General features: G+C 48.3%; 1 long non-coding RNA gene across 1 annotated transcript; it reads left to right on the plus strand.

Annotated features, from left to right (window-relative positions):
- The first annotated feature begins 3354 nt into the window (after positions 1–3354).
- On the plus strand, positions 3355–4797 carry LOC136483539 (uncharacterized). The gene is made up of 3 exons (XR_010765476.1): positions 3355–3528; positions 3630–3788; positions 4686–4797. It is a non-coding gene; the product is annotated as an uncharacterized lncRNA (long non-coding RNA).
- Positions 4798–8976: the final 4179 nt, after the last annotated feature.

An 8976-nucleotide genomic window follows, 5' to 3' on the forward strand; every position in this document is an offset into this window, starting at 1 on the left:
ATGGATGTTGTCATTGTTGTAGCTAAACTAGTGTGCCATCTTTGTTGTGTTTGCAAATTGGATTATTTCTCTAGCGCGAAGAGTACGGTGATGTGATAGCTCCCGTCGCCGTTTCTTACAGTGATTCAGCATTAGTTTTGCATAGCCTAGAGGCCCGCGTCCTCCTCAGATAGGAGGAAGAAGTTAAGAAGGACCGCGAGACAATGAAGAAGGAAGAAGCACTATAGTAGAATACTTATATTGATTTCTAATGTTTTTTTATAAATGATTTCTAAAGTTATGGATACATGGGAATGATGATGAGGGCACTCCAAAATACACCAAAAAACACCTCAAAAGCACTACAATGCACCCGCCATTGTACTACTGGGCTTCGGCTCCTATTCGAAGGCCGGCAGAATGGCGGGGAAGTTATCAACGTTCCCACAGTCGATGTCGCTGTCGTCCTCCTCGACGGTGACTGTTGGCGCCTCCGCTAGCACCACCACCACCTTCTCTTCCTCCTCCTCACTAGCGTTCGCAATTCGCCGAGTCACCAGACTCATGGTTGGACGAGTCGCTGGCACTGTACATTGCAATTGCTCATCGCTGGCGGTGAGTTGATGTGACGAACTTGTTTCCCAGTTATTTAAATAGTATCGGGCGACCACACAGTGCATTGTGCCACTTGATCTTGGATGTTAGACGCGATCTCGATGGCGTAGCCCACAACATCGCTGTTGGGTATGGCGTGTTCTTACGTGTGAATCGCACTACTAATTGATGACCATTATTGTGGTTGCTTTTCTAATGTTTTTGAACACATTGGATATGCTGCCAGGTCAAGCGACGTGAAATGCGTGCCTTGGGAACTCGGCGCTGCCATGCGAATGGTCGCCATTGAATGGACACGTTGGGTACGCTACGAGGCGAGGCAACATGAAATATGTGCCAAGGAAAGTCGACGTTGTAATGTGAATCGTCGCCATTGCTTCGTATAAGAAGGGGTGTGGTGTGTTGCTTTCTCCACTCTGATCTTATAAAAAATTTTGCAGTTGATCTTTCTCTTTCTTTCTTCCACTTCCTCCGCAAGGATGGCAGGCCACCGTGACTCCGAGAGCGACCACTCATATTCAGACGAGGCTGAATTCGAAGAGAAGGAGAGGGAGATCCTGCTCAGCCTCTCCAATGGAGGCGTCAGGTTCGTGGTCGCGGCGAGGGCACCTTTCTGTGTCCTTTTTGCCATGGCAAGAAGTGCCATCATGGTGTCTTCGCAAGTTGCTGCAGCACGCGAATGGGAACTCTCGCAGAGGCGAGGGTATCTCTGGGCTAGAGTATAGTGTTTTGGCCAAGTATATCCTAAGCAATGACGCCATGGCCCGCCACCGTGACCTTGGTGGAGTTGGGGACTGCAGCGGTAATGAGGCGTTGAAGGCTCGCAGGGACCAGCGCGCTAGGCGCCCAATAGGGGCGGAAAGGAAGTGCGCAAGGACAAGGTAATGAATAAATAACTTTGTATAATGATGTTTTTTTATCAACCTTCTTTGAATTTTTTAAGTTACGTAGTTCTGTCACCAATTGAAATTAACTATATTTTTAATTACCACAGCAGACCGAACGCCTCTTGGGAAAGGGCCTCTACTAGAAGTCTGGCAGAATGCCCGACGTAGGGTCACCCGCATCCTGCTAAAGGTAGTCTTGTAGGATTCGAGATCTACAATTTTCGTTTTGATCATTTAACCATCCGAGATTATTAAAAAAAATCAAATTTTCTAACTTAATTTTCACTATTCAACATCTATTTGTAGAGGAGCGTCTCTACATCCAGTCACCCATATAAATCTATTTGTAGAAATGGCTCATGACTGGTTGTAGAACCACCCCTTCAAACAGGACCATTTAGCCACTATAAATGGATTTGTATACAGGACGGATGCAGCGGGCTGCACGCATGCAGCAGGCACGAGGAATATCATTCTTGTGCGCGGCATAAATAAGGGTATGCTTGGATTCAGCTACTAAAATTTAGAAGGTGTGTCGGGAGGATATTGTATGAGGTGTTTAGATAGTAATACAAAAATAAATTACATAATCCGTCAGTACTCCACGAGACAAATTTTTTAAGCCTAATTAATCTGTCATTAGCACATGTTTACTGTAGCAACATTGTCAAATCATGAACTACTTAGGCTCAAAAGATTCGTCTCGCAAATTAGTCGTAAACTATGTAATTAGTTTCATAATTAGTATATATTTAATACTCCATGCATGTATCTAAACATCCGATGAGACCGCGACTAAAATTTAAAAGGACAGCCAAACACCCGCTGAGTATAATAAACAATTCCTGCACGGATCCAGGAAAGAGACACCCACACCCACAGGCCACGGGCTGGTGGTCACACTCTCAGCCGGTCACGCACTCACGAACCACAACTCCTAGTACTCCATGCTGTGTAGCGGACGTGACTTTCTCCATGAACGGCCATCTGCTACAGTAGGTAGGAGTAGGGCAGATTGTCAGCTTCTGGCTCGGTTGGATTCACACGCTTGACGCCTCCTCATGCACGAAAAGTCGAAATGTCAAAATGAGAGGACGGAGAAAAGAAAGCTGGAAAAATTAAAAGCTGAGGCAGGTAAAGGAACGAAGCTCCTTCTGGCTGTCAGCACAATATTTGTGTGAGAGGAAGAGCAGCTGCAGCGGCTATAAAAATCAGTTGCCGAACAGCCTAGCTAGCAGAATTGAAGACAATGACCCTGTTTGTTTGAACTTATCAGCCATATTTTTTCAGCAAAATAACTATGTTTTTCTCTCATAACAAATCAGCATCAGTCGTTTTTCAAACCAGCCGAACCAGATCAATAATATAAGGCAACGTATCAAGTGCAAATCAACCTCTCCGTGCAAACCGTGCAAACCAACTGCGGGGGAGAGGTGGGAGAAGGATTTTGCAAAAGTGTGATTAGGAGTGGGCGTAATTACACTTTTGCAAATCCCCCCTCCCACCTCTCCCTGCAGTTGATTTGCACAGAGAGATTGGTTTGTACTAGATATGTTCCCATAATATAATGCTAAAGGCATGGTGGCCATATATAACACGAAGACCGATAGAGACAGGGCTTGATGACATGAACGAGAACGGCCTAACCTTTGGGAAAAAATATACCGTGCAAACTCAATACTAGGTGCAACCATGTAAACTTGCGTCGTGCACCATCAGATCTAAAATGTGCGGTCTAGATAGTTCCTTCGTACATTTGTTGCCTCCCCGCATCGGCTCTGTACCTTTTGTTATTACGCCCCTGCACCAGGCAGCCCGTTAGAAATCGATCTCCAAAGCCTCTGAAAAAATCGATCTCCAAAGTTCACCGTCTGCGAGCTCCTCCGCCGGCGATTAGATATCAATCTCCAGAGAGCTCCTCCGCCGGCGATTAGAAATCAGTCTCCAGATTCCAGTGACTGCGACCTCCTCCGCCAGCGATTCAAAATCGATCTCCAGCGGCTCCGAGGTCCTCAGCCGGCGAACTGCTCCTCAGTTGGTATTGTAGGTAATCCATTTGATTTTGAGCTACATTTGATTTTGAGCTATTCCACATCCCAAGCGTGGTAACCCTGTGTTCTTAAAGTTTTCCCCAATTTGGATCTCCAGATTCCGGCGTGGGCTCACATGGATCGACGACTCTAGACGTCTGGCTTTTTCCTCCACCCAGTTCCCGATCAGCGAACCAGTATCATCCCAACTTCCTCCATGGCTGCTGCTAAGTTCGTCAACGAGTGCTTATGTGCTTGCTCAGTTTTCCCTATGAAGGTTTTCCTCTCCCATCTCTTTGGTATTATCCTTCTTCATATGCTTTTGGGGAACACTTATGTTTAATGGATTCTTTTTGTCCAAATTTGAAAATTTTTGAGTCACTGATCAGGAGGCCATCCGATCAATAACTCAAAGCCAACAAAACAAAAACAATCTATATCTATATCTATATCTATATCTATATCTATATCTATATCTATACGTAATAATAATCTATACCTATACCCCTAATAATAAAGAGGCAAAATTTCAGTCTTTTTTTTTCATCCATTTTTTTATTTGTCTCTCTCTAACTACCGGACAATAGAGATTTTCTTCCATCCATACTTATATATATAATAATCTGTGCTCATACGAGTTGGAATAGCTCTTGTCTGGCGCAATACGAAATCCGATTTCAAAACGTATTGGGTTGTGTATGTGACCCAAAATCATAAGCCATGCTCACGTATTTGTCCATCACCTATGAGTAATTTAAATTGAACTCTTAATAATAAAATAGGAACGGATAAGAGTTACGTTCTTTGTTGTTCTTTATTTTGCTCTGCTTTCTCTACTTAGTTCTCTGTCAAAACGAAGGCAAACTCCGGTTCGTAAAATCACGTCCGTACTCCATGTTATTTATTTTATTTTCTCAGTACGTTTTACAAAGAAGCAAACTCTAACTCTATCTCCTTTTACTTTCAAGCTTATACAGTCCGAATGTTTTACAAGAACTCGTGGTAATCTTTCTAAATATTTTGCGCAAATATTATGTTCCAACTCGAACTCCGGGTGCGGATTTTTGATAGAGATATGATATATGGACAGAGACATATAGATATATCACGTTGTATTTTTATTTTGAAATCTAATTGATTGAAGCTCATCAGGCGCATTAATTTATAATTTTAGATATGTAATGAGCAGCGGCGAGGCCGGTGTCGACAAAAGATGCTCGGCAGTCCTCTGAGGGATATCCCACAAAGATAGATTGATTGGTGGAGATGCGCGTGATAGGAACCGGATGTTACACAAGGCGTAGAGACGACGATTTAGACATGTTCGGGCTGTCTGATCGATGTAATACCATACGTCCTGTGTCTTTGGTGTATTGTATTGAATATGAGATGTATGTAGATGCCTTGAGCTAGGCCTAGGATCTGTATGGGGATGCCAACTAGGGGACACTGCCTCTCTTTATATACTCTAGAGGGGTAGGGTTATAAGGAAAGTATCATATTTGGTACTATACAATATCTTATGATACACGTCGATCAGTGCCGTACACGCCTTGATCTTGTGGGCTATGCCACCTCTGATGGTGTGGCCCATGTCTTGTCTTATGGATACCGGGGTCGTACCCCCCACAACTAGTCCCCGAGCGCCTTGTATCCGTTGTGCAACGCCGTCTTGAGCTTGTCCGAGCAGGTGCGAACAAAGCCGAGCAACCAAACTCATGGTCCGACCACTGTGATGAGTTGTCGAGCAGTTGTGAACTGTCGCCGAGCAGCTGTGAACCGTCGCCGAGCAGCGTGAATCGTCGCCGAGCAGTATGAACCGTCGCCGAGTAGTTGTGAACCGTCGCCGAGCAGTGTATCCCAAGTACGGCTTGCCATAAGGATGTAAGGAGCTCAAGTTCAAAATCTAAAAATTCTTTTACTTAGGAGAAGTGTAGCCACTTAGGGTGCGTTTGGTTGGGCTTTTGGCTTTGGCTTTTGGCCCAAAAAGCCAAAAGCCCAACCAAAGGGGCTGCTTTTTCAGGCTGTTTTTTCAGAAGCAGTTGCTTTTCCGTAGTACATTTTTGAAAGCTGGTCTGACCCTATTTTTGGCTTTTGGCTTTCTGCTTTTCGAAATTGGTGGCATAAAAAGCTTTTTCATAGTTGTTTCAAGAGAGATAAAGATAGAAGGTATATTTTATACTTGTTTAATCAAACAGCTTTCAGCTTTTCTACAGCTCACAGCCCACAGCAGCTTTCCCACAGCTCACAGCCCACAGCAGCTTTTTCTCACAGCCACAGCTCAACCAAACACATCCTTAGACTCCGTCAATAAGGAGGGTAAATCAAGAAATAAGCACTACATTCACCGCCAGGTGAAGTGTAGCCACTTAGTCCCCGAGTCCGCTGGAAGATGAAGAATGACTCTTGTAGCAGGGTCAAAGAAAAGAAGTCTGAAAGCTTGCCGACGTCATCTGACATGCGCGTATCAAGACCCCAGACGTGCTGCCCAAGATCAGCACCCTGATCCAAACAGCATGGAGCAGCTTGATTGAACATCGATGAGACGTAGCAAGATCCGACCACCAAGGGAGTCCTCAGCTTAGCTGGCGATGCTTGCACGAAGAATCCAAACACCGAGGAGTCCCTAGCATAGCTGGCGATGTTCGAGCACCGAGGAGTCCCCGGCATAGCTTAGAATGTCCGAGCACCGAGGAGTCCTCGGCGTAGCTGGCGATGTCCAAGCATCGAGGAGTCCCCGGCGTAGCTGGCGATGTCCGAGCACCGAGGAGTCTTCGGCGTAGCTGGCGATGTCCGAGCACCGAGGGAGTCCCCAATGTAGCTGGCGATGTCCGACCACCAAGGGAGTCCTCCACGTAGCTGGCGATGTCCGAGCACCGAGGAGTCCCTAACGTAGCTGGCGATGTCCGAGCTCCATGGAGTCCCCGGCGTAGCTGGCGATGTTCAAGCACCGACGAGCCCCCGCCGTAGCTGGCGATGTCCGAGCACCGAGGAATCCCCGGCATAGCTGGCGATGTCCGAGCACCGAGGAATCCCCGGCGTAGCAGGCGATGTCTGAGCACCGAGGAATCCTTGGCGTAGCTGGCGATGTTCGAGCACCGAGGAGTCCCTGGCATAGCTGGCGATGTCCGAGCACCGAGGAGTCCCCGGTGTAGCTGGCGATGTCCGAGCACCGAGGAGTCCTCGGCGTAGCTGGCGATGTCCGAGCGCTGAGGGAGTCCCCGGCGTAGTTGGCGATGTCCGAGCGTCGAGGGAGTCCCCGACGTAGCTAGTGATGTTCGACCACCAAGGGAGTCCTCAGCGTAGCTGGCGATGTCCGAGCACCGAGGAGTCCCTGACGTAGCTGGCGATGTCTGAGCTCCGAGGAGTCCTCGGCGTAGCTGGCGATGTCTGAGCACCGAGGAGCCCCCGCCCTAGCTGGCGATGTCCGAGCATCAAGGAATCCTCGGCATAGCTGGCGATGTCCGAGCACCTAGGAGTCCTGGACGTAGCGGGCGTTGTTCGAGCACCGAGTAATCCTCAACGTAGCTGGCGATGTCCGAGCACCGAGGAGTCCCCAGCGTAGCTGGCGATGTCCGAGCACCGAGGAGTCCCCGGCGTAGCTGGCGATGTCCGAGCACCGAAGAGTCCCCGCTGTAGCTGGCGATGAAGCACGAGCGATGAATAGTCCGGTCAACTTGTCGGCGGCGAGGTGAGCATCGAGTAGAAGCGAACGACGAACAGTCCGATCAACTGGTCGGCGACGAAGTCCATGAACCTAGCGGCCTGATCAGTTGATCGGTGGAGAAGTCCAAGCACCAGGTGGTCCGATCACCTGGACGATGATCCTGCAATATAAATATGTAGAACGGATAGTACATGATGTAAAAATATATGAACTCGAGAAAAATCAGCAATGGTGATGAAATAGCGTATGCGCTCGACGATCAGTTGGTGTGAAGATGTATTTATATTTAATACAAACCGCCCGACCAGTTAGTGTATAGCTGAGTCTCCAGCCCTAGCTAGCCCGTTAACCGTAACGTGGAGCGAGGAGCCCGTGTGCGTGTTGGAAAAACAAAGCGTCGTTAAGGAGCCACTGCCGACCACCCATAACGCAGAGAGCAGATGCTCGTGCATGTGTAGGGAGGAGCCAGAGATAGGGCTGTTTCGGGGGACATCCGAGCATCAATATGACTGTTCGGTGATTTGTCTTAGACTTAGCTGTATGACATCTTTAAGATGGTATACATGAAAGAAAATTGTTTGAAGAACAAACATGGAGAAAACAGCTCGGAGAAACATTATAACGATATATGAAGATCGGAGAATATTTAGAAGAATATTAAAGCATGACTTAGCTTTAGACAGAAAGTCTGGTCGACGGCGTATGGCGTTATCTGGTCGGCGGCGCGGGCAGCTCGCTTAGCGGCTCGCTTGACGGCTGGAACGAAGTTGATCTCGTGTTGGAGTAGGACAAACGTAGTCGGAGCTTGGCGGTGTCAATCCACATACAAAGCCGTACATCGTGGTTGTCGAAGGATGTCGACGCGATCAGCCGAGTTGCCACGAAGGATGTTGATCTTGAGTTATGCCATCTGGTTCGCTAGGGATCAGCATGTATGAGCCCCACGGTGGACGCCAACTGTCGACAAAAGATGCTCGGCAGTCCTCCGAGGGGTATTCCACGAAGGTAGATTGATCGGTGGAGGTGCGCGTGATAGAAACCGGATGGTGACACAAGGCGTAGAGACAGCGATTTAGACAGGTTCGGGCCGCCTGATCGACGTAATACCCTATGTCCTGTGTCTTTGGTGTATTGTATTGAATATGAGATGTATGTAGATGCCTTGGGCTAGGCCTAGGATCTGTATAGGGATGTCGACTAGGGGACCCCTGTCTCTCTTTATATACTCTGGAGGGGTAAGGTTACCAGAAAAGTATCATATTTGGTACTATACAATATCTTACGGTGCATGTCGATCAGTGCCGTGCACGTATTGATCTTGTGGGCTGTGCCACCTCTGATGATGCGGTCCATATGTCTTGTCTTATGGATACCGGGTCATACCCCCACAGCCAATGTTCTGGTAGGACCTTGTGACGTTAAAGAGAAAAAGGCGGCGGGCACGAGCACGACCATGACCAACGCGGCGTCGTGGTGCGCATGCCAGACAACAAGCATGGCGTGCGCCGGCGCCAACGGCGGCCTCCGCATTATCGACAGGAGCACCTTCCGCTCAGGCGACATCGTCGCGTAGGACTTGGACATCGGTGGCCAGATCGGGGTCGTCACGGGCAGTGGCGGAGCTGGCCAATTTGCACGCCTAGGGCCAGTGGGCCACTATGCGATTCCTTCCTGGTTGTGCCAGTGGGCTGCAAGCCGCAAGCAGGTCGGCAGGCAGATGCTGAGCTTCAAACGTAGGCCTTCGCTGATGTGTTGATGGGCCAAGACTAGGGCATTTCATGGGAATAGCAACCTGGGC

The sequence above is a fragment of the Miscanthus floridulus genome, chromosome 9, assembly GCF_019320115.1.
Source record: "Miscanthus floridulus cultivar M001 chromosome 9, ASM1932011v1, whole genome shotgun sequence".
In the NCBI taxonomy this organism is placed as follows: Eukaryota; Viridiplantae; Streptophyta; class Magnoliopsida; order Poales; family Poaceae; genus Miscanthus; species Miscanthus floridulus.